The following is a 26,325-nucleotide window of genomic DNA, read 5'->3' on the forward strand; positions in this document are numbered from 1 at the left end:
TTTATTTTTACAAACTATTCTCAACACTTTGTAGAAAAGAGAATAAAAATGATAAGAAGACATTTCTTTGACATTAATCTGCCAATCATTTTCTTTCCTATATTATTTTGACGACATCACTTGTAAGGTAAACACAGTTACAGACAAGGGAGGGTGTTAAAGTGATTGATCAGTCTGTCTGAGAGTAGTGAATTCTAAACACATAAATTAGTTTCTCAGAAATGGTCAAACATCTTCGCAATAAAAATCGTCCGGTTAATATTACGGAAGAAACACATTAAAAAGTGTAAAATTTACGTAGAAAACTGTTGTATTTTAAACACAGATGATTTGCAGATCAAGAAATGTTTTATCGGTCATAATATAATTTCTTCGCATCTGAACTTCAAACAGTGATTTTATTCAGCAAAAGTCATTGTTTTGAATACATTTTTTCTTAATATTTGAAGAAATGAGCTCAAGTTTATCAAAAGACTTATAACGTCTATGTCAATCGTCATTTAAGTATTAATATAAAGCAAAGCAAAGATCATGGATGGCTATCATTCTATAATAGTAAACTTAAGCAAAGACGGATGTCGTTCTATATTATGTCTATTTTTCGTCACAAAAGGCAACACTCCCATGTAAAAAGAACTGAATAATCTCGCCATTTTGTAAAAATAATATCTTTATAGTTGGGCCGGTGGTCTAGTGGTAACACGCTTGACTGTCAATCCAGAGGTCCGGGGTTCGAATCCAGGTCCAGGCACTGGAAATGTCTGAGCTGCTCTTGAGTGTCTCCCGCCTAACTTAGAGGCCTGTACTGGTTCTTCCCAGGAAAGACGGCTTCGTGTGTATCGGTGCTATACACCGGGCACGTTAAAGAACCAGACTGTCTGTTCGCGCAGAGCTAGGCTTAGTCTGTATCTAAAAAGGATTTCTCTCTATCTGGGGGCTTTATCTTACTCTGTCCCTCTGGTCAGATCGCTCTGTGTCTGTACTGTGTGGCGCCTTTGAACGTGTTTATCATGAAAAGGGCGCTAAATAAATCTGGTATAATAATAATTTACCTCTATTGGTTCATTTTAGCAAAACAAATACTGTCAACACCTTAACAGATTTTGCTTCCAAAGATACTGGGAGTTTTGATTGCTTCTCTGTATAAAACAATGTATTGTGGAGGGTAAATATATAAGACAAATAGGTCTCTTTTTTATTTGTTTTTGTCTAAATATTGTGGCATAGTCTTGTGTGACATTGATTGATGAATTATCACCCGCCGTGGTGACGCCACTGGCTCATGGATGAGTGTATCTTGTATTATTGTACGATGGGAAATAGCAATGTACATTCTAGTAAATTCAAGACGATCAAACTACAGTGAAAATGATGGCATATATTGTCTTATTCGTTCTTTTAAAAATAGTTACTAAATAGACTTCTTACATAATTTAATAAACAAAAGTTCAACTCTGAAACAATCTATCTATTTATCTATCTATCTATCTATACTGCAGCACTCCTCTTTACGAGTATATTGTGCAGCTGCGCGCCTGTACAAGAATGGATAGGAGGATAAAAGTAATACACAATGTGTATTGCAAGCATGAAATACAGTTGATAGTGTTAAAAACAGGAAGGATTTACAGACAAAAGCAATTTAAAAACAGGTCTATCATGTTAAGCATTGTGTGCAAGTTCGGTCACACCCTGCTTAAACTGGTTCAGGGTGGGGGCTTTCACAAGTTGTACAGGAGGGTCCAAACACTGAAATGGCCGAAGAAAAGAGTACTTATAGTAATTACTAGGATGAGGGTCTAGAGTTAATAGAGTGCGAATGCATTTCTTTTATATCTCAATTAAAAATCAAGTTTACTTTATTGTGAATACGGAAGCTCGAGTTGAAAAGTGTGGCGTTTCTTTATCTCGTGGCCACGAGACACTAACTCCTGATCACGAGATACTACCTCGTCCCTACGATTTAGTATCTCGTTCTCGCAAATTGGTTTTCTCGTGGCCTCGAGATAAAAAATACGCACAATATCCGAAACGTGAAAACTTGACTACTGTTCTACCAGAACAATGTTCTTCAAAATGCATGAGGTAATTTATTTTTGTACTGCATTTTCATTTAATATTAATACCTCAGTAAGTATATAACCCTTTGCTTGAATATATTTTGCAACACGTTATCAAAATACTCACTAGAATAGTGCAACAGACCCGGCATGTAATTCAAACATTCGTGTCATCAGTTTGATGCAACGGTAGTACCTACATTGCTGTATGATAGTGATGTCTGGGTCCAGAATATTTTATCGACCAGCCTGCATAGCCTATGATGAACTTAGAGCTCAGCCAGTGTCAGTATGGATAAAAAATAAATACCAAATGTTACCATATTGAGAAAAACGTCTTGAACAGGGCCTACTAAGGGTTGCAAAATTTGCAAAGTTTTATATAGAAGCGTGCTTGCTCATACAATATAAAAACTGTTAAAATAAAATGGGTTACGTATGTTTAATGAACGTTTAGTGATCTTGGTTCGTCGGACTTGTTTTTTATTGGTCATGAACAGTTTTAAGTTATTAGTCAGAGATAGACTTGGTGATCATTTTCACCAAGAACGTTCAAAATTTATAGAATGTATAAAACTAAATTTCGAGTCGAGTGCTGCTTGGCTAATTAAGTTAGAAATTAAATTGTTTTAGATCTATGAATCATTTATTTCCTGGCGAAAAGGTACGTTACTTTTACATTATTGGCTATTTGATTTAACATACCTTTCCTGAATATTCTTTTCGTATTATCTAGTTCCAGATAATATTTGTTTAGGCTATAAAAATGTCATAAACTGTTTTATGCTTGAAAACATACCGGTATTTGTTGTTGTCCTCAGGTGCTGGCCGGCGCCTGTTATCATGCACGGAGGGGCACTTGGAGTCTTCTGTCACCATACAAAGCGGGGCAGTCCCTAGATGGCCTGAAATGTTGACGATGTAACTTAAAAGCCGACAATTAAACAAATAAACTTTAAGATAGAATACTCTAACATGAGAGCAATTCTTTACATGCCTATTAAACGTGTTTAAGGGGAGCGGTGGCCATGGGCTCTAATATGACACAAGTTTTTTTTTTAGGAAGCGGATTCGAGAGTGGTTCAAATAAGCTTGAAGTTTTCATCGCAATCGAGCTAAAATAAGTTAATACAATTGCACGACAGGTGCATATTATTCTTTCATTTGAAATTTCGATTTACTAATATTTAAGTACCATTGTATACGTAGATGTATATGTCCTAGTCAACATTCCTTGTGTAGCCCTCGGGTAGCCCTCGGGTAGCCACACAGAATCGTGTAAGATGACCGGACAGCTTTTGCTCTAAATATATCACCATTTTAATCATGCTGAAATCTGGAAGTTTTCGAAAAAGTTAGAGCCCATATGGCAAGGACATATAGACATACAAAAATGTACATTATATGAACCACAAAACCAAGATCAAGTTTCTGGGGGAGCTCTAGATTTTGAAGAGAGGTCGTAGAAGGTGTACAGTTAGTATTCCAACTGAAATATTTCATTATATCGATCATACCTTGAAGGTTTTCGACCTAGTTTGATCCCCTATCATCGGAACATTGATATTAATAAATAATACCTTTATTTAAAGAGGATAACGTATTTGGCTATAGCCAGTCTAACATATGATGCTCTAATACGATTTGAAAATACTAACGTAGGATATGAATTAGAATAATGTTTTATGAACATATTAATACTTACTAGAGGATATGTTTTAGTATGAAACCAATTTAGTTTATACCGTGATTATATTGGCATGAAAATAAACATTTCGAGGGTTCAACGCAATAAGGGCGTATCTACATATGATTATCATATGTAGGTACGCCCTTATTGCGTTGAACCCTCGATTTGAACTAACAGAAATCGACGAAAGAAAACATGACAACAAACAATATAAAAATGTGAATACTGCAAAGTCAATTACACTTGGTGATAACACAAACAGGAAGAAATAGACACGAAAAAACAAAAATATGTTATGACAGCGTTGTAATTATTGGTTATTAGCTTTGTATCGGAAAATATGCACGAGTTCTTCAGCGGAAATATTGCGCGACTTTAGGAGCGCAATATTCTTCCGCTGAAGAACAAGTGCATATTTCCCGATGCAAAGATAATAACCTTTTTATTACATACGCATCTACACGTATAAATATTATGTAAATATCATACATATGTTCAATATCCTGAATAGGATTGACAATACTGAACAAAATAGAAAAAATAGTGCAATAACACACACTGAATTAAGTCACGCACCCGATATGAAATTCAGGCGTCAGTGTATGGAAAAATATTGACGTTTCCGGTACCAGTGTAACTTAACGGGGAATAGAAACGAGTATGTAAAAATATGAATTATACACACAACTTCTAAGATACGAAGAGAATAGTGCGTAATACAAAAACAGACACTAGTGAAGAGCAATCGGCTAAAATATATAGTTGCCAATGCAAATTCTATGACAATTATAATGAAATAATTCAAATATCATTCCTTAGGCATAGTATGTTTATCAAATTTATACTGATTTTAAATAACTACTGGCAATGCATCGAAAAGTTTCTTTAAACGCTTTCTGGATACTATCATGTAAGAAAAAAGATGAAATTTGTCTTAAAACGACACTTTATTTTCAAGTTTTCTGTTTCATTTCAATGGATTCAGAGACGTGACTTTGTGTCGTTTGGAAAATTAAAGGTCTCAGCAGACTGTAGGTTTTTGTTGTATGTATGATGTACAGCCAAATATTATCATGTGTATGATGCTATTTCTTGATTTCGTAAATCTTAAGTCTTGACTTAAGCTTTACAGATTAGGATATGTTCTATTTCGTAAAAGGTTTGCCTTACGTACCACCCACGTTGACAAGCAACAAATTGGTAAATAATTAGTTGATAATGAGGCAAGTGAATGAAATTCCAGAAATAATTACCCCAAAAATAAACACATGTCTCAAAATAAAATGACTTCCAATGCATAATGGAAAAAGTATGACACTGAAAAAAATAAATTATTTGAGCCGCGCCATGAGAAAACCAACATGGTGCGTTTGCGACCAGCATCCGCGCAGTCTGGTCCATGCTAACGGTTACTCTAATTGCATTAGGCTTTGAAAGCAGGTCTGGATCCATGCTGGTCGCAAAGCCACTATGTTGGTTTTCTCATGGCGTAATCAAATTCATGGGACATAAAAAGGGGGAATATTTTTTATTATTATTGGTTACACCCTTTTCAGTACCTGATGCACTATGTTTATTGGGTAAATCTCTGTGATTTATATGGGAGTGGAATACTGTCTGAACGTGAAAAATGTACAGTTTGTAAATTTCATTCATTATTGTTGACCGGCGATTTATTTAACGAGTCGTGAAATAAAGAAGAGTAATGTATTAACATATTGTATTACATGTTTTGCGCTGAATTAGGAGAAAATTAGTGTGAAATATGGAGGAAATGAGTTTAAGAGAAAATTTCAATGTCCGACAGCACAAAGAAACTTTGACGGTCTACAGTCTATCCTGTACTAAAGACTTCCTCATAAAGAAACCACAAGTAAAATGCTTGCCTTGAAATGCGTACTGTTTTAAACGGTAACATTTTACCTTTTACGACGGACTACCTGTTAACAAAGACCGCGTTTTTCATATCGTGCCGTTGGTTTCTACAGGCAAGTTTGGTGGTAAAATTACATTCAAATAAAGTCAAATGCAATTAGAACTCATAGTTCGTAACAAAACACTGCTTTAATATGTATATACTGATACATAGGCTAAAAATAAAGTACATTCAATACATTTAACTCACTCCACAGTTTCGTATTTTGGGCCGTAAAATGACTAGCATGTATTTTCAGTGGTTATATATGATAATCATAAGAGATTCCCTGTGAAGGATTACTGAATGCGTGTTTAGAATTTCATGACTCCCTAGAGACGACAAGGCTAAATACTTACTTAAGGTACCGAAGGCAGTTAAAACTGCAATGTATATTCAGCTCAGATTTGCGGAAAAAACAACTTATGTGACACCTTTTAACTCGTTTTCAACATATAGCCGATGGAATGAGCAGGTTGAAAAAGAAATGCGATAAGTGCTAGGTATGTGCAAGACACTGGCTTTATTTTGCTTAACCAGATTTCATGATTATCAACGTGTTTTTGCGGAACGGTCAGTTCTAATATATCTCCCACCTCTCTCTCTCTCACCCCCCCCCCCCCCCCCCCACACACACACACACCACCACACATTTCTTAGCATACTTTTGATATAATAGGCCCTACTATAGAAACGACAAAAGAAGATGATACGAAAGTTTCATTTCTCACGCATTTTCGATTGCAAGGTCACAAAAGTAGATGACTTTCTGGCGTTTTATTATTTCGGAAGTCAGAAAGCCAGTATTTCTTAACCTAAACAGAAAATGTCAACGAGATGTTCACGTGCATAAATTAGCATCTTCTATAATTACACGCATCAAGCCTTGAATAACAAAAATACTCGATACATTATCCCGATTCTCTCTTCGATTAACTTATCAAACTGAACTGCAATTATTTAACCAACCTGTATCATGTGATTACGCTGATTACGTCCAGACTGCAACCCTATCTTGTGACATCCACAATTACAGAGCAATTAAATACGACTAGCTCATTATTGTAATGGTTTTATCATGTTTGAAGATTGCCTGTTCGTAAAGGGCGTCCACATCTAAAGTTTTTACTCTCAACGTAATGCGATTCATTAATTTCCAAAACTATTTAATTTGCATCTTGAATACTATCGACCAGTACTGTTTGATTGCGTTTGTAAAGTAAAAAAGAGCTGCATGAATAGATATGAGCCGCGCCATGAGAAAACCAACATAGTGCGTTTGCGACCAGCATGGATCCAGACCAGCCTGCGCATCCGGTTTCTCTAATTGCAATAGGCTATGAAAGCGAACAGCATGGATCCTGACCAGACTGCGCGGATGCGCAGGCTGGTCTGGATTATGCTGGTCGCAAAGCTACTATGTTGGTTTTCTCATTGTGCGGCTCATATGCAAGTGAAAGAATAAAATATATGCTCATCCTTTCATTAATATTACATCACCTTTTTCTGCTGTATAAACGAAAGCTTAAAACCAAATTAAAGGCTTGATTTGTTGTTTCATATTTAATTTCTTAAATATCTTATTTTATATCACATTTTTTAAAATGTATTCGACACATTTTCTTTTCAACGTAATGGATAGTAAAATTCACCGTATTTTAAATGTTAATGATTTTGTACACCGAAACATGTATAAAACAAATGAAACTAGATTTTAAAACAGCAACAATACCACCACCACACCACAGACAATAGCATCTACATTTTTGTAATTTCAAAAAGCATTTACACTACATTGTTGTAAAGGAATTTTATGAATGAAGACCTCGCGGTTGTTATATTGGATAGGCCGGGAGGTTTTTATCATTGTTGTATGTTTATGACGGGGTGTCCGCCAAATCTTGTGAAGTATCGCAGGAACCACTTCAAACACGAAACATTTTGTACAAAGACTGGCCCTAGAGATGAAAACTGAAGTATGTATCACACCCTCCAAAATATCTGAAGTATTTAAAATAAGAACGGTATGTCAATGGATCATTACAATATAATACCATATTTCGAGTGTGGTATTTGTATACTAGTGCAGAGCTGACACACATATTAAGTCATACACAGGGTATTTTTGAAGAATTAAAAAATAGCGTTGCCAATAATAACAAAATGGCCCATCTTCACAGTGAAGAACTGAATAAAAGCCGTCCATGCACAGTGTAAATAATTTCGCATGACGTCTTCCAAGATAGACACCCATAAGAATCAACAGATTTACAATAGCAAAAAAACCCTCGCATTTTATATCAAGTATGACTGCCAAATTACTTTCAAATTTCCATTAACTGGATCATTCAATGACAAAACCATGGATTTTCCCATTATTTAACGAAAGACCAAATAATGATACTTCAATTTATTTTATTGTGCGATACTTGCCATCGTGTCATAGGGAAATGTACGTATCGAGGCAACATTTAGTTTGTGTTTTAGTAAGGAAAGTAACTAGTTTGTGTTTTAGTACGGGAAGTAAGAAACATGTTTTTTTTATTAGCGGCGATATTTTTGAAGGACATTGTTAGTACATATAAAATGCTTCATATCTTATTTTCTTTTCAAGAAAAGCATTATTTGCAAAACTTAAAAACATGTATATACTTTAATCAGCCTAGGATTTGACCGAGATATTCCCAAGTTTTATTATTATTATCATTTATGAGTTTCAGTCCTGTGAGAAGAATGGGCATGTTTTATCATGTAGCAGATGACACAAGTAGACACATATTTTGATCTTATTAACGTATGATTGTTTATCCAAAATAAATGAAGCACTCATTGTATATGAATATGAAATATATTCAAAGGTACGTCTTCTGCGTATTTCAAGTCACGTGCCTCGAGCAAGTCTATACATTGATATATTGGCGGTCCTATTTCAACCTTGATTAGACCAAGCTTGTATTTCACGAGAACAGACCCTGAATTATCTAAACCTTATTAACGAAATTGATAAAGATTCAGAAATTATGCACGGTGAAATTAGTGTGCAAAATCATGATTGGAAAGCCGAGGTTCACATCTTTGAATCTTATTCCGTACCCCTGATTTAGTGACATGAATAAGAAATGGTTTTAATTTGATTGCAATACATTCAGTACCATGAAATAGTTGGGTATAAAGTTGGCAAACTGGGCGGGAGCTGGTAGGAAAAGTTTGGGAGCGAAAGCAGACGACATATCTGATAATTACGGAGCAGAGATGAAATACGCCCCTTGAAAAGAGGAAGAGGATACAACTTTGTTTGGATAATTTTATTTGGGTATATTCTTCATTACAAGTAAGTATTCTTTAGTTATTTTTTTGCATGATTGAATCAATGGTTAATAGGTCGCACAATTTGCTTTCTCTTTGATAATAGTCTTGGTATAGTATGACTAGATAATACATAGTATATACATTTTTCAAAATTTTACTTTTTATCAACAACGAGGTATGATATTATAGATACATTTGTATTTGAGTACCCAGTGCTACTAAAATAGTTCTGAATACAGTCTTTTTCCATAAGGAAATAGATATGATTAAAAGCTTAATTTCAAAATAGCTTTGCAGGCTTTTTCAGTCTTATACCTATACTGTTACAAGCATGTACTTTATTTGTGAATATACCCACAGCTAATATTTCATTGAATTTCATATTCACAATCGGATTTTATGAACCTGTCTTTGTTCGTTTTGTGTACTTTATCTGTACAATTTAATGCAAGGATAATATTCAAATTTTACTCAAGTCATACATTCGGCACAGTTTATGCGGAATGTAGAGTTTGTTCTCTGTCGATTTTGAGGTCATAAATATCTTAAGAAAGCCATAAATTGTTAATCAAGTGCTTGTAACAATTTATGACCCAAAGTTTCACGTACCTGAAACGTAACAGGTAAACATTGATTTCATTCATATTTCAGTTAATATGAAATTATTCTATGATATTATTCTCTTGAAATTCTTTCCAGACCAGTCTGTTGCAAGAGAATGAAACAGCGTTTACTTGTTTACCTAACATTAATTGCCGCTACATTGCACAAGCTATATCATATTGAACGGCAAAATCTTCGTAATTCAAGGCGATTTTTTAAATATAAATTCATGTATTTTGCGGATACAAAGTTTGAAGCATTTTTACTTGTCATCCGGAAACAGCAAATAGATTTTAGACAACAAGGATACTTATTGCTGAAATTTCAGGGGGAACTTTCGAATAGAAGTTCATTGTTCTCCTAATATACCAACAGTCGAATCAAGGATGGCAGATAAAGGATTCATGGAAAATGAATGGATTTCCGGTTTACCATTTCAAGAATTCCGGTTACGACTTTTGGCCTAATGCTGAAGGGAGCAATTGCTGACGGTCTGTATTAGTGTACTGTCATGGAGTTGCTCTCTTTAATAGATAGGCCGCATTCAACAAAACCGGAAATGGCAGACATCTTGGGACGAGTATAGTACGGATCCAGTTTTAACATTATGGACGGATTATTTGCTTTCTTCATTCATCTTCTTGGAGAAACATTTGAAATATAATATCAGCTCAAACTAGCACTTTCACCACAAAGATGAATGCATACTTTTCAGCATCGATGACAAAGATAATCAGTGATCACCGGAGACAATATCAGAAACATCTTCTTCAACCAGACTCTTATTCGTCTCACTCTACGGCTTGAACACCTTGGTCATCTGGATTCCCACAGCGAAAATGATTGGGGATACACGTAATTGCTTTAGATGTGTAAAACAATGCTTTATTATCTTTTCAAATGCATAAACTGTTATAAATTTAGCATCTGACTTGGTATTTGGTTATTTCGGGAAAACTCGAGAGACTATAGTACATCTCTACATTCAGTATATTGTAAAGAATAAAACTGATCCACGAATCCTTAAAAATGGGAAATATATGAATGATATCCAGGTCTGGAGATTAAACCGTGCATTATACAGAGATGAATCATAGGAGACTAATAATTCGTACATGTAAATGTCGTGCAGCATGAAATGTATTAACAAGGTTGTAACCATGCAGTATTAGACCAGATCGCATAGTTTTTTATGTTTTATAATGTTATAAATACATAATATTATGTTACTTATTCCCTATTCCTTATTCCAAATTCACGGTAAACAGTTTTGCGCACGTACACCTGAAAATTTACTCAAAATCACGCCCCCACCCCCAAAAAAGGAGTATAAACTAAATAACTTGTTACCTATGTTCAATTCGCTTAGGACAACATTTTTTTATAATTAATAGGACTCTTTTACATCGCAATCTAACTTCATGTATAAAAAAAACGACAGTGAAAAAAATATATCTCGAAAACGTAACTGGTTACCTATTTCGTACTCGCTAGAAAATGTTTGATGGTCTGTCATGAAATTGTTTTTTCCTAGCTATTTCAATGACATTTTATAAAAAATACATTTCCTATTTTTCAAAATATTACTTCATTTCTTAAGGCAATATCTTTTTAAAAATGTTAAGAAATTAGTTGCATTTATTACAAAAAAAAAAAAGATTCTGCTCCATACAAGTGTTTCTCCTTCTTTTTCTCTCTTGATGCAAGAAAAGGTGTAAGCAAAAGGGAGACCACTACTTCCAACAAAGGGATAAGGTAGCAGGGTACACTTTCGAATTTTGGCCCCTGTCAATATTTGTTATAAAGAGAACATCGTGATTTTGGATGTCTGTAAATTAAGGTGAGAGATAATGATTATTAATTCTTTAGAAAATTTATACAGCCGATACATGTAAAATCCTGATGTCAGTTGGAAAACTAACTGCTGGTAGCTTTGTATGATCAATGAGACACCATTTCGCGGAAAAATTCAATTCACGGAAGGGTTCTGTTGATTGATACTCAGGAACATTTTCGTTTTTTTCCGAAAAAACGAGCTGGATGGGCCCCCATTCCGTTTATGTCCTGACGTTCAGTAAGGACTATTAAATTAAGAAATGCAATAAAATTGGACAGTGTTCTTGCAGCGGGATCATTGTAGACTGTTCAAAAGGTGCAAAATTGATGATTTTGGCACGCTATTTTTCATGGATGATGTAAACCTTTCGCTTTGATAACTTTCTTTATTCTTGTATGAGAATCCTGATCTTGCCATTAATTAAAAGCACAAAACATGCACGCAATTTATAAAATAGCCATCAAAATTTTGCTCATAGGGGAAGTGCAATATTGCGACTCGCTACATGTAAGACCGTCCGTGCCCAAAATTTTCGCATCTAAGTGTACCTTGCTACCTAAGTATCAGAATGCATAATTAGCAATGTTTTAGTTACTTCCCCTTTAGTGGTGATAGTTCATAAAAAATACAGAAAGTGAATAATTGCTTCTCCCTTAGACTTTCGTAACTTCCGTTGCGCATGCGCAGTGAGCACTTTACGATTGAGGCTGAACACCACTAAATCCAGTTGTTCTTTATTTCATATAAAATCCACTCACTTCATAACGGTGTTTCGACATTTTCTAGCATATCAGATTTTCAGAGACTTATATTCCCATAAAGAACTAGATCGCTACTTTAGAAAAACAAAAAGAAAAGGGGGTGTTAACTTTTATATAAGAAAACTACAGTTCGTTAAATACAACCCGCTGAATTTACTACTTTTCGCTTCTTTCAATTTCTCTTTTCGTGACATTAAGTTCTTACGCCGCCATTTTTATCTAGCATGCGATAGGAACATGCCAATTTCATTAGAATGCAAAGTGATACATACTGAAACGCGGTAGGGTAAAAGTAAGCATGTTGCTGCCGAGAAAATGCACTAGGAAAGGAAAAAAGATTAGTACTATTTATATTTGGACTACTTGTGACTAGACCTGCGGAGGCTTACATTCTATTTGGTAGTGATCAGCCTATAAAAGGTTTGGAGGCAGATCGCTTGTAAATGCGAGTTGACAATGATTTTATTTCTGCAATAATGAAATACTTGCGGGGTAATCCATCATCTGTAGAAATTTCTTTTTCTTTGCTGTTATATTTATGAAAATTGAAGATCATTTCCAACTTTCTATGTTACTAAATAAAAGCAAAGTTTTACTGCCGAATTTCTCTTACAGAACATATCTTTTCCACCGAAAAAATCACGAGTGTATTTATGAATGTTCTAGCGAGCGGCACTTTCTACTTTCAATCGACGGCCGCCATATTTGTTTACATTAAAGGTCAAGGTCATTGAAATACCTATTTTTCCTATTGTTACAAATTTAAACACACTTTTCTGTTGATAATAGCTAGCGCAATCTGTTACATTGCAATCTCACTCAAAGCCCCAAGATGAAAAAAAAAAAAAAAAAAAAAAAAAAACAATAACAAAAATCAACAACAAAACAATAACAAAGTTTTGGTGTCGAAATTCCGAAAATGATAATTAATGAATTGTAGAACAACTGGTTACCGTTTTCAGTACCTACGAACAAGTCTACGTTTGGAAAAAATTTCAAACAGCACCAACTTATAGAAAGAAAAATAACCCAGCAAATATAGCAAATATTTTACTGTATAAAATGATTGTAAATTTACTGATATATGCATGGAATTGGTTTTTTTTACGGAAAAGGAGTGCATAAAAGGACCACACTTTCTGACAGTTCATAGCCTTTAAAACTCACCATTTACAAAGAATTGTTGTACATATCATTTTTTTGATGTATTTTCAATAATGTTCCAGTGCTAAAATGTCATATAACTAGGTTTAATGTAGTTTTCATCGATTGTTGTTTTTTTTTCCTTAACAAATGACATTCTTTTTTTAAAGGGGGATAACTCTTGGAGAATATTTCAAGTATCCAGTCGCACGGGACAGTCCTGTAGAACATGTATTGGACAATATATTGTTGGTAAAGATGTTGTTCGTTTACTAAACAATAAATACTTCTCTGTGGTTTGGTGCTATACTGCTTAACCGTAACTTTTAGACACTTTCCGGCTAACATGTTACAGTACAAAATCCCATGGTTTATAATACAACACTTGAGTGTCGAAAACTGATTCAGTCGCTATCTAGAAAATGTTTGGCGGTATTCAAACACATTTTTCTATCAACATGACCTTCTTAAGAACAGTCTTACTCAAAATCTCGAGTTGAACGTCAAATGAATAACTGGTTACTTATTCTCTACTCGTTAGAAAATGATCGACTGCATGTCCATATGGAAAAAATCAATATTATTTTTAAGGAAACCTGTTTATGGTGCATGCAATGTCGACTAGTTACCAAAATAAACAAAAGAGAATATGTGAATTAAAACTAGAAAGGAGTCGGCTCGTTAAATTGCAACTCGAGTTTACATTAGTGTTTTCACCTAGTAAAGATATTCACTTTGGTGGTATAAATTTGCATTAAATCGTGTAATGAATCAACAAGTATGTGTTTCTTATCTGGTTGTAATAATATCCTTTAGATATATATGCGTTTTTGTACCATACAAAAACAAAAGAGTTAACAAAGGTAACTTATTGTTAAAGAAGGGAGATAATGAAATGCATTCGGGTTTAATTACCAAATCACGATGCAGTCGAGTTTAAGAATTAACAGTTAACGAATAAGTTTTACAGACATAAAGGTCGTTAATCCTGCAGATCAGGAATGAGGAATAGGGAATAAATGACTCTCCAAAATGCTAACGAAGTTTTAGATTATCACTTTAATGTTTGCTCCATTCATTTGAACTAATTACTAGTCGCCGAGTACATTGACTGACTGACTCCAGGGCTAAATGGTTACTTTTCGATAAATACTGCAAACCTTTAAACCTTTAAAGTACCACATTTTGTCTCATGTCCTATGTTTGGAGCCAAGGGCAACAAAAATGTCAGTATAAAAAGAACTTGCTGGAGTCACTTCCACTAGAACTTGCTGGATTTACTTCCACTGTCAATAAAGAAAAAACATATACGAAGAACTTGATAGCGGAAACCAGTCAAGTGTGTACTCCATGTCTAAAACATTCCAAAGAATTATCCTCTCCAGCTTTCGATCTTTCTTGTAAAGAGAGCGAACGTTGCTATGTTGCAAATTACCACAAATTAGTAAGACTACATGTAAATATGCATAAATTCTTCATACTAGTACAATTTGTTTTGTTTTCTTTTTCATGTATCTAAATCTGTGTCACAGTGCGTTTATCTGACAGAGGTAACGTAAGGTTGAACTTGGTTGCGTCATGTGACGTCATCAATGGTCATCCGTTCCATGGGCAGTGGAACCGTCTTTTCTAAATCGTGAGTAAATACTGATAAAATATTTCATTCATAAAACTTAGTGAACAACAGTGTCACCAATAAGATTTCCTCGTTTGGGGATTATTTATTAACAGAAACGTAGGTAGACTTTAAGTTTTATATTAAATGTTACCTTTGCTAAATGGTTGTAAATATGTTTGAATACAAGGCTGAGAATGCGAGTCCGTGATTGGTCATTTACGAAACAAATACGCAAGTCATATGCTTCAAGTCATATTTAGCTAGTGGGGGCGAACACTTTGAGCATTACTTCAGGCAATGGCGCCATGAAAAGTTGCGAAGTCGCCATAATTAGGATATACAGTTGTGTCGGTGTGCTTTTAAGAAGAAAGAAAAATATTTAGCTAATTCAAAAGACAGAAATGATATTGGTTTTGCAGCAGACTTCGCATTCTTTATTGATGGTACGTTATTCAAACGGGTACATTTCGATGAAATGTGTATCAAATATATCATAATGGCTTTTGTTGGTGATCGTTGATTGTGCGTGTTTTTGTATATATTTATATTTACAGACATCCTGCTGATATACTATCAGTACATACTGCAAGAAGAATGAGGCTGGTCGCAATATTTTTAGTAACAGTGACGTGTTTCAGTGTGTTTATTCACTGCGACGGGAAGTCTAAAATGACCCGTATGTATCTATCATAGTAAACGAATGGCACTTGCAGCGTCGAGTGTTCACCACTCCGACTTATCTGCAGCTGGTCTTTAGCATAATGAAATGCATTTGTAAAAGTAGTTAATGGGAGTTATCTAACAACAGTAAAATTTAGTCTTGTTATTATTCTTAAGCATTAAATTCTGGTGTAAATTTCATAATAAGCGAGTTGCAATGAGCCCAGTTGTCATAATTGCGGAGGGTAATCAAACTTTCGATGACAGAATTTATAATGTTTAAGCACCCTTAGGGTATATTCTATATCGTGTTTTTACATTTTCCAAATCAACTCGAACCATAACGGATGTATCTTGCTGCGAAAGTATGTTTGCTGTTATAATGATCTTATGTGAAGTACTAGATCTGTGAAATTTCAAAGGTGACGATACTGGTAAACTTTCGTCAAATTCAGTACAATTCTATTTATTTGCGAAGAGAGAGAGAGAGAGAGGGGCATAAGACATGTTGGTAGTAGGAATATATAATTACTTGGGTTGACTGTACCAAAAAGCTTCAAGCTTTGCAATAACCACAAACATTGATTTGCATGTCATGTTTGCTCATTATCTTAGAAATAAACGTGAGGCTAACACTATTTGTATGTAAATGTTACTTTAATAAATTTGAATATTTTTCTCTTCGTTTTAACACAGTGATGTTTCTTTGACAGACAGGGGACGTATTCAGTCGGGTCGAAACCACGTCCTACCGAAGGAAAGCAATGGCGAAAAGTTGGAGAAAGAAAGGTCAATCATCAGTTTCTGTCAGACGCTTGAGTGTCTCCAAATTCTTCAGAAGCTTGAAAGGCAAATGAACAATCAATCTTTGGGTGTATACAGTGGGCGATGGTGACAATAATAAATTTGATTTTCAGCAATAGTTTCTTCCTATCAGATCAGTTAGTGTTATATTATGAGGCATTAATCGAAGAAGTTATAAAACAGCGCGCCCAAAGGACATTTTTATCAAGTTAAATTTTGTCTTGTAATGAAAGTGCGTTCTGGTGCAATATTGGTTCTCGATCTTAAAATGTTAGTCTGACACCATTAAGCCCACCTACAGTGTCACAGGAGAGTTACAGCTAATTGCCAAGAATTGCCACAGACTAATATTTAACCTAAAGTTCTTTTAGCATTTAAGAAATGGCATGTGCCAACCAGCTTATACTTTTACTCATTATATATGTAGCAAAATCGATTGTAAAACGTATTCTTAGCAGTTAAGTTCAAAAGCGATATCCCGAGATATTCTTAAAGTCAGCACTGACTTTTGCCAGGATCAGAAGTAGACGAAAATGTTAGTCGTTCTTGTTGGCTGCCGACTAAGCTGTACTTTGCCACCATGCCTCTACAGTTCTTGTAACGCAAGTTGTTTGTCTATGCAGTATTTAATTAATTGCACATTGAGATTAGCAATACTATATAAACTGTTATTTTCTTAAATATGAATGAACTTCCGACAAATAATAAGACCCTTTTAGTTTGACTTGACACAGACTATAATCGCTCCGGCCTATGTCGATATTGCAATGGTCAGTAATTATATATTGCACGCTAAAAATGAATGTAAATCGAGGAATGGTCTGACAATAATGAAAGTCGCCGTCAACACAGTGTGACAGTCTGTTTTATTACACATACAGTCTAATCATACTCTTTAAGATACAGATACAATGTACATATTATCATGAAAGAAAACAAGTGTTCATTCTGTAGATAGAACTCTGAATATGCTTTCTATAGTGATGTTATTAACTCTGGCATTGTTTAGCCAGGTCTGGCTTAAATAGATATGCCTTCAGATTTATGTCATTATTTTACGCCATTGTAGATTCAGCTCCCCCCGTATGTGTTCCTACTGAAAAACATTAACTTCAAAATTGTGTGTTCTCATTTTTGATAAACATTGCTAAGTAACTTTTAGCTCACCAGGGTACAACGTATTCATATTGACCGATTGTTATCACCTACCGTATGTCCATTGTCCGTATGGTAACCGTTTCCTTCAAACGCCATCTCTTCTGATTCTATCTGAAGCAAGTGTTGTTGACGGTTGACTTAGATGTTCATTGGATGGCCATCGTCAATCAGTTTGAAATAATTAATCGAAAAAGCTCCATGAGTGACCTATCTATCAAAATTATTCAGATTATTCCGATTCGTCGAAAATCCTGACCACCAAAGGGCGTGGTCACATTTGTTTTCATGCACGTATAGATTTTAAAATTTCAAATGTTCTCGCCAGAAACTGCTACCCAATCTTAAAATCATTTCACACATTCACTAGTGAGCTTTTGTTGACCCTCTACCTAGATTGTTAAAAAAGCAACACCTTCTCAACTAACACTGTTGGTCCGCTTTTTAAATAACTTCATGCGACCTTAGATCATTACTGTTCAACTTACTAGTATTTTGACTCGTCAAAAGCATTCCCGTCATTGCTAAATATAGGAGAGTCTTTAAACAAAACATGCCGTCCTAACCCCCTGGTATGATTTGAAATATTTTCATAGAAATGCCTACTTTCGACATAGTACAAACTGTTCTTAAAAATATCAACATCGCCATCTGCACTGAACGTAGAAGAAATCTTGGAACGATAACTTGTCCTGATTTGAAATAATTTAATAGAAATAGGTCGTTCCACGAGAAAACCTGTATTAGTGGCATGATATGATTTCAGTTATTTGAATAACCTATTTGTCAGGGAAAAATATTCAAATAACAGGAGTATAATCAGTATTCGAATATCGGAATACTAAATTTTCAACTTGTTTTAGTACAAATCACACCTGATTGGTTGGTTGTAGATAGATACCAATTTTAATGATATGGTATGATGAAGTTATTAAGTCTGAAAAAAAACGATACCTGTTGATGTCATGGTTAAAGATTAATCCATTATTTAGTTACAGTTATCTGTTTATATGTATTATTTTTGCTATCTGAAAATGAAAGTTTATGTAAACTTTGGTAAGGTGTTAAATCAGCCAGATTTCTTTAGAATGTTTGTGTAAGTCATAATAAACTGACAGTGGTGCAGAAAAGGTGTGAAAAGATGTCAACTGAGCAAGATAATTATTTAATGGATTATTGTAAAGGCAGTGGCTACGATTACGGTACCGTAATCCTAGCCTCCGATTCTAGGATTATGGAAGTTCCGTATTCCTAGACAATCCTATGAGGATAGGCTAGGATTACGGAAGTATGTAAGAGGCATCAAGTATATGTAAGAACATGCATAAATAATGTTGTAAACTTACTTATTTCACTTTAAATAGTGATTTTTATTCCTGTCGTACATACGGGTGTTGATTTCGCCCGATTCTATATGCGCGGAACTTGATCTAAAGTGACAGGCAAAATCAAATCATAAAATATAAAGTATAAAATAATTTTTAAAATCCTTTTGAGCTATCACTAAGAATATAATTCTACGTTTGTCTGTCATTTTCAAAAAAAAAAGTTTATATTTAGTATGCTTTTGGAAAGAAAAACGTATGTATAATGACGGATCAATAACACGAAATACATGTAATACGGTAGGCATGAATAACTCGCTATTTCAGTCAAATAAGTAAGTTTACAACATCATTTCGTGGCCTCAACGCGAAAGTAGTCTATCTGCTTCTATTTCTATATACACATAGACTAGTTTCGCGTTGAGGCCACGATTTATGTATGTTCTTACATATACTCGATGCCTCTTACATACTTCTGTAATTCTAGCCTATCCTGCCCTCATAGGATTGTCTGGGAATACGGAACTTCCGTTATCCTAAAACCGGAGGCTAGGATTACGGTACGGTCTGCAAATTGATTATCCATATAAACAGGTAAAAATAGATTCAACGCAAAATCTATCCAGATAACAGGAAAACTTTTGAATTTAATAGGGATTTATTGGTGCTTTAACTTTGTATCCAAATAAGCGGAATATTCCAATAACCAGTATTTAAATAAGTGGAATCGACTGTATTGCATAATAATTAGTTTAAAATACTGGAAATTCAATATTTTTCTTACGTTCATGCAGAAAATATAACTACTATATTGTAATTCAGTTAAATTTCTATCATGTTTTACAAATAACTGTTATTTGTGTTGTCATGGCAACCGAAATTCCAAAGCACCCATGCACCATGAGAATATAGAGATGTAAAGATAAAAGGCCTGTGATGAAACCAAAAATATACGGTTAAGTTATTTTGCAGTAAAATCATTTCAGACTGTTTGAATTATTAAAATGTATGAGGTTTAGTTAGTAGTATGCATAATTTATCGCATAAATGACATGAAAAATACACGCCATGCATAACGACGTCATACTGCTTTCATGACGTTCTAAACGTTGCGTCTCTAATTGCCTTCGGTGACTTACTTCAAAGCATTGTATTTTTCAGATTTGAAAGGCAAAAGAATGTTCTTCATAAATATTTTGTAATGTCAAGTTTGATTTTTTGTCACTAATACAGGTTTTGTCATGGAACGGCTCAAGTGTTTACTTGCAAAAGTATTTGAATTTTTCAGAATGATCAAAACATGGTTACCAGAAGTAATGGATTTAGAGAAATGTGATTTTAATAGTGTTAGACTGTAATGACGATTTCTTCATTTGATGTTTAAGTCATGTCCTAACATGTTTAAGTCCCGGTTGGTTCTGGGACAAATTTTAGAATCACTGTCTTACCCTTGTATGACCGAAAGACACGAATAAAAGCTTCTAAGACTTGGTTGTTCTATATCCCTGTGATACAAGCAGGTATCAAAGTTTTGATTCCATACCTCATACTTTTATTTCGATGTAAATGAGATGGAAACCAAAATTGTAGTCCTGTTTGTACTATGTTGGTGCACCATAAAACCAAACCCAAACTAAAAGACATGATCATAATGACCGGTAATATATGACACACGCGGCCTAGTTTAATTTGACTTATTCATCAAATACATAAGTAAATGTGCCCGATGCCACCAGACGGTGTATATTTTTTAAACGGCAAGTACATTTCGTGCTACGGAAGCTCGAGAGGGGCATTTGGACGTAGATGTTGACATAGACATGTATTTCCAATGTGTGTTTGCATGATTCACTCAAACATGTTGTCAATATATCAACAACTGTTTTACCGTGTGCTGACTTTTTATCTTCAGGGCAAGACTTGAAAATTGAAAACTTATAAAACTCTTAGGTGTCCCTTTCTTGTGTTGATCGTTATGTTTTCATAATAGACATAGACCTTTAGAATTTTATTATATGCCTTATGCTTATCTTGATTGCATCATTATTATAAATTCTGGGTTCTTATCTCTGACTTTTAAGCTTAAAAAATCTAAGGTTGATTTTCTTAGTTTTAACGGTGGTTTATACGGACACCTATAAGGGTCATTTTAACGTAGAACTTCTGAGTGTATTGAGGTCTTCAGAAAAAAAACCCAATAGTTTAGGCATACAGCCATCTATCTCTCATAAAACAATAAACACACATTCTTTCCATTTTGCGTTGTATACTGTCTTTCTTAGTTTATTAGCATTATAACGATTGTATATTTGATGATATTTTTAAATCAAGGAGCCTCTGTTGTCAATTATGGCCGCTGACTTCTTATCACTTGTTCCATCCTCTTCTGTTGTTTCCGCCCCTTTTCAGGTTGTCAAGCGAGGAAAACATCAAGCTGGCTGGTTCTACAAAGGTTCTCATCTGTGCATGAAATGATGCCCAGAAAAGTATCCGGTGATTTTTCTTTATCGTCAAAAGCTGGAAAGTCGCCATTATATTGTTCAAACAAAAATCAATTTTTCTTTATCGTCAAAAGCTGGAAAGTCGCCATTATTATGTTCAAACAAAAATCTATCTTTTCGCCCGCATGCCCTTGTCTGAAGTAATGTCCGAAGGCATCTTGCATCTTCATCCACCATCAAAGATGGAAAGTCCCCATGTGACCAAAAGTGTATCAGCTTGACTTAAAATTCAACAAATAAACTGTTCAAGGCAAAGCCACCAGACATAAATAAAAGCTTCTCACAAATATTGTTTAAAAGAGAAGGCGTTTGATAAGCGACTTTTGAAGGAGTCTAAATTACATTTCTTCTTCAGGGATTTGGTCTCGGCCGTTTATATATTAGCAAATTCACGCATAGTAAATAATAATGTGTGTGTCTATCTTTGTGAATAAATGTAACCACATGACACGTTAAAATGGTATTTAAACAAGCAAATATATGAAGCAACACAAACGCTGCTTATCTACAATCAACAAAACATAAAATTGCATGACTGTACAGGACTGAAAAAAAAAGACAAATAACATTTACAATCAATACTCTGTCAGAAACCAGTTTTGTTTACTACTAAAATGACTGTTACCGGAGTACTTGTCGCGTTGCCCAGCAAGAGGAAAGCGTGAACAAAAATAGTAATAACAACAACATCAATTGCCTTACACTAGTTAAAGAATTCTTACCAAATTTTTGTGAATCTTTCTCTGTTCCGATAGACATTGTCTCCTCTCTTATATTGACCATGCGCTATACGCGAGATCACTATAGCAAAGCGCGAGACCACGATGGTCTAGCGCGAGATCAAGATAGCCTAGCGCGAGACCAAAACAGGGACACATGAAATTATATCGTGATCTCATGTTTCGCCGACGTGGTCTCGCTCTTCGCCTTCGTGAAATCAGGTTCCACCACGGCCATTATCACAGGAGGCGACAGCCCTAACGGAACGCCGTAGAAACTATTTTATATTCATTTACTAAGAATTCTCAGAACTTGTAATGATGTCTTTTAATACAGATATAAAGGACAATCAACGGCGTTTCTTACATTGACGAGCATAGACGACATTCAGAAAAGATATTTGTCCTTTTCCTATCTACTTTGCCTACTCATGTGTCAAATCTTGTACAAAATAGAATTCATGGATAAAAAGAACGCATCAGGTGGATGCTAATCTCATTCTGAGAAAAAAGACGGAGAAGCCAGAAGAGAAGCTAATAAATTATTTTCATTATTAAGCGTTATATAGTAGTTATTCGGGCAAAGATATGCATCTATGGTGTCTATCTCAAAGGTCCATTTTTTTCACATTTTAGCGTATAGAAAAATGAATTTAACGACCCCTTATACCCCAAAACACTCGTAAATTCGATATAATACTGCAACGCGAGCAAAATAAAGGCAAGAAAACGTATGATCAAATGTTGGTGTCAGACAGAACATCTTATAATCAGAACTTGGTGTCAGTTAGAACCTTCCTTGCGGTTCAGGTGGTGTCAGGCAGAACATTTGTGGTCTACCCATCCGACTTGAACACCTCGTATTTTCGGAAGTAATGGAGATTTCGCCGGAATATTTGGCAGACAAAGAGATAGAATGTTGGGCTATTCATTGAGGGTAATGCCAAGCTGTGAGAAAAAATCCTCGGTTCAATATCCAAAACAATGAAAATCTGGCCGTGGATTAGCCATCTGTGTGATTATTTGGTGGTGTTTTTCATTCAGGATTCATTCCTTTAGATGCCTCTTTCTATCCTCGAAACCCGGTAGTAATCTGGTTTTCATTGATTCACACTGTGTATAGACAAAATTGGAAATACTGACTGCACAACGAAAACAATCTCGGAAAAGTGTCACGTTGTCCGATCTGGTGCCATGTTGTCTTGTGGTGTCGCGTTATCACGTTAAGGAGTGTGAATATAATTTGACCAAGTTTTCGTATAGATCAACCCTGCAAAGCTCTCTAAGCAAAGTGTTTGCCTTACAGTGTGTTTGAGGAGAAAAGCTTACTGTCGTTTTACTACAGAAAACACGCTGATTCGTTCAAATGTGCCTCCAAAAGTTATGGCTTGCAAAGTTTATGTATCTAGGTGTAGAAGAATATTCGCATCTGCTATTTATAGCTACATGCATCTTCGAGAATTAATTTTCAGTAATTAAAACATGAGCCGTGCCATGAGAAAACCAACATAGTGGGTATGCGACCAGCATGGATCCAGACCAGCCTGCGCATCCGCGCAGTCTGGTCAGGATCCATGCTGTTCGCTTTTAAAGCCTATTGGAATTGGAGAAACTGTTAGCGAACAGCATGGATCCTGACCAGACTGCGCGGATGCGCAGGCTGGTCTGGATCCATGCTGGTCGCATACCCACTATGTTGGTTTTCCCATGGCATGGCTCAGTCATTATTATTGATACACTTTGAACAAAGGTACCATAATAATTTAAAACAATTGACAGAGGTCATAATTCAAAACTGCTTCGGGTGTCACAATTCGAAACTGCTCCCCGGACACCTTAATGTCCACTTCACTTCATATGGTTACAGACGACCTATACACATAAACGTTCGGCAAAAGTCAATTTTGACTAGGGAACTTGCGAGGCTATGATGTGATTCTTGCTGATTATAATGATTGTAATTGTTCGTATTATAAAAAGAACTAAAATATCGGATAATTTATAAAACATGGTGAAAAACTTTCGGCTTTAGTAAATTGTTGAAATAATATAGGTAAGGGATAATACGCGTTTTTACGCATTTTAGTGACTGCAGAAGCCCGCGGCACTAGTTCTGTCTCGGTCACCAACATATCCCAAGAGCTTCTGCAGACGTTATTACATAAAACAAACGTGTATTGTCGCTATTCTGGCATAAAAAGCATGAAACGAAGACTATTTTTATTTTTTTTATATGTGATGACTTTACAGTTTCTTCACAACTCGTGATTATTGACAAAAATTGAGCCGACGTTGAGTTCAAAAGGGAGTAAACAAAGAGTAGCAAGTAAGCACACTGATGGCTCTGTTGGGGAGATGGTAGTGCGTTTGTGGTTAGCAACTGATATAGCAAAACATACTATAGATTATATTGCATCTTTTTATGCTATAAAAAAGGTTGTTAAGGAAGAAACAAGACGCAGTTAACAGATGCCCATCTGCGCAGGAATAAATATTCGTCCCTGGCAAACTAAACTAAACTCAAAAATTGCACTACCTAGAAGAATTGCTTTTTTCTTAACAGACGAGATGAAACTATTGTATTACAATGCATATAATTATTATGTCAACCATGGAATATTGTTGCAATGTCTGGGGACTTTGTCATAAATCGGACACTGATAAAATTGCATCTTTGCAAAGACGCGCCATAAAAATAGTTACAAAATCAAAGTTTATCGACTATGATGATGTATTAAGGAATTCAAAACTTCTGTCTTTTGAAATCAGATGCAAATATCATATTTCATTACTAGTGTAAAAATGTAAAAAAGGAGATTGTCCTATATACATTTCAGATTTACTACATTTTGCTCATAATGATTATTATGGAACACTATGATCTTTCTATTCTTAAATCTAAAACGAACTATCTGAAACAAACGTTTAGTTACAAAGCTGCATACATATGGAATTCACTTCCTTCTTACATAAAACTTCATAATAATATGTCTGCGTTCAAGCGTGCTTGAAAGAATTTGCTCTTGCTACAATAGTTTTTAGCAATTTATTACTAGTAATAACAAGAATTTTGTTGCATTTTTATGCATTTTTTTTCAAAAGAGCATGAATGTTGAATAATTCGGCTATCAATAATAATAATAATTGTATTATCTTATAATCCAAATCTGGAACATGTTTATTATTTCATGGGACAGGCTTTCCTTTTTGCACGTCTTAATTGTTGTGAATTAATCTTTATGACTCGTGGTAAATAGAATTTGCGCCACGTTGCAATGGGTAGATTTTCATGAAATATGTCGCAATGGTTTGAATTTTTAAAGCCTGAATGTTTGTTATCGTTTGGATAACCTTATCCAAGTGATAACCTTATCCAAGTTGTGCGGTTACAAATTATGGCAACTTTTCTGTTATATAAAACAGGTATTGTTACATATGTATTTTTAATGTAAAATCTGGTGAGCAACAAATTCCCGTATGCGGGGATTGTGACAATCAAATTCTAGACTTCTTTTAAAACATGGTTACTTCAGTTTTACTTATTTTTTTTGTGTGTATATTATGCTTTTTAAGACTTCTATAATATGAGACGTGTTTGTCGAACATTTAAGTAATTCTGATATGTGTATTTTTGTATAAATGTTTGATTAAAAATTGACTGTATGATTGTGTAAATGTACGAATGTATACAGTGAAATTTAATTGAAGGCCATACTGGAAATAAGTTGTATGATATTTGTATTTTTATGCTTAGTATGTAACCTTCAAAAATAAAGTTGTTATATATATTTATATTATATAAAGCATTTCAAAAATAAAAATCATGTATTAACAGAACGTGAATCGTCTTGTTAAGCCCGGATCCAATGAAAAAGTAGTTAATGTTTAAAAAACTGTTGCGAGCTTTGAAGAAATCTGCTGAAAATTCACACACAAAGTGGTCATCCAACCACAAAAAAATGGAAGAAACTCATTGGTGTTATTGTTTGTTCTGCAAAATGAATGTCATTGCAAAACAGGTTAGTCATAGTGACTCAAAGCATTAAACAGTAAATCTATGTTAGACTATTTATAGGTTTGTAACATGTTTCTCATCTCAAAAAGCTAGTGACTAGTACTCTCAAACGAATGAATAAATAGAGAATATTAGGTTACTGTCTTATAAATTTAAATTTATTAAGTGAGTCGGAGAAAATATAAAAGTCGAGGCTCTGCCGAGACTTTT

At 34.7% G+C, this 26,325-nt stretch overlaps 1 long non-coding RNA gene across 3 annotated transcripts; it reads left to right on the forward strand.

The window, feature by feature from the left end:
• The first annotated feature begins 8,850 nt into the window (after positions 1-8,850).
• On the forward strand, positions 8,851-21,224 carry LOC123561593 (uncharacterized). Of its 3 annotated transcripts, none has more exons than XR_008372773.1 (5): positions 8,851-8,996; positions 9,674-10,432; positions 13,489-14,954; positions 15,491-15,612; positions 16,310-21,224. It is a non-coding gene; the product is annotated as an uncharacterized LOC123561593 (long non-coding RNA). The 3 variants fall into 3 exon arrangements; XR_008372775.1 differs by having other exon boundaries at positions 9,906-10,432; XR_008372774.1 differs by having other exon boundaries at positions 8,856-8,996; positions 14,851-14,954.
• Positions 21,225-26,325: the final 5,101 nt, after the last annotated feature.

The sequence above is a fragment of the Mercenaria mercenaria genome, chromosome 10 (assembly GCF_021730395.1).
Source record: "Mercenaria mercenaria strain notata chromosome 10, MADL_Memer_1, whole genome shotgun sequence".
Lineage (NCBI taxonomy): Eukaryota > Metazoa > Mollusca > Bivalvia > Venerida > Veneridae > Mercenaria > Mercenaria mercenaria.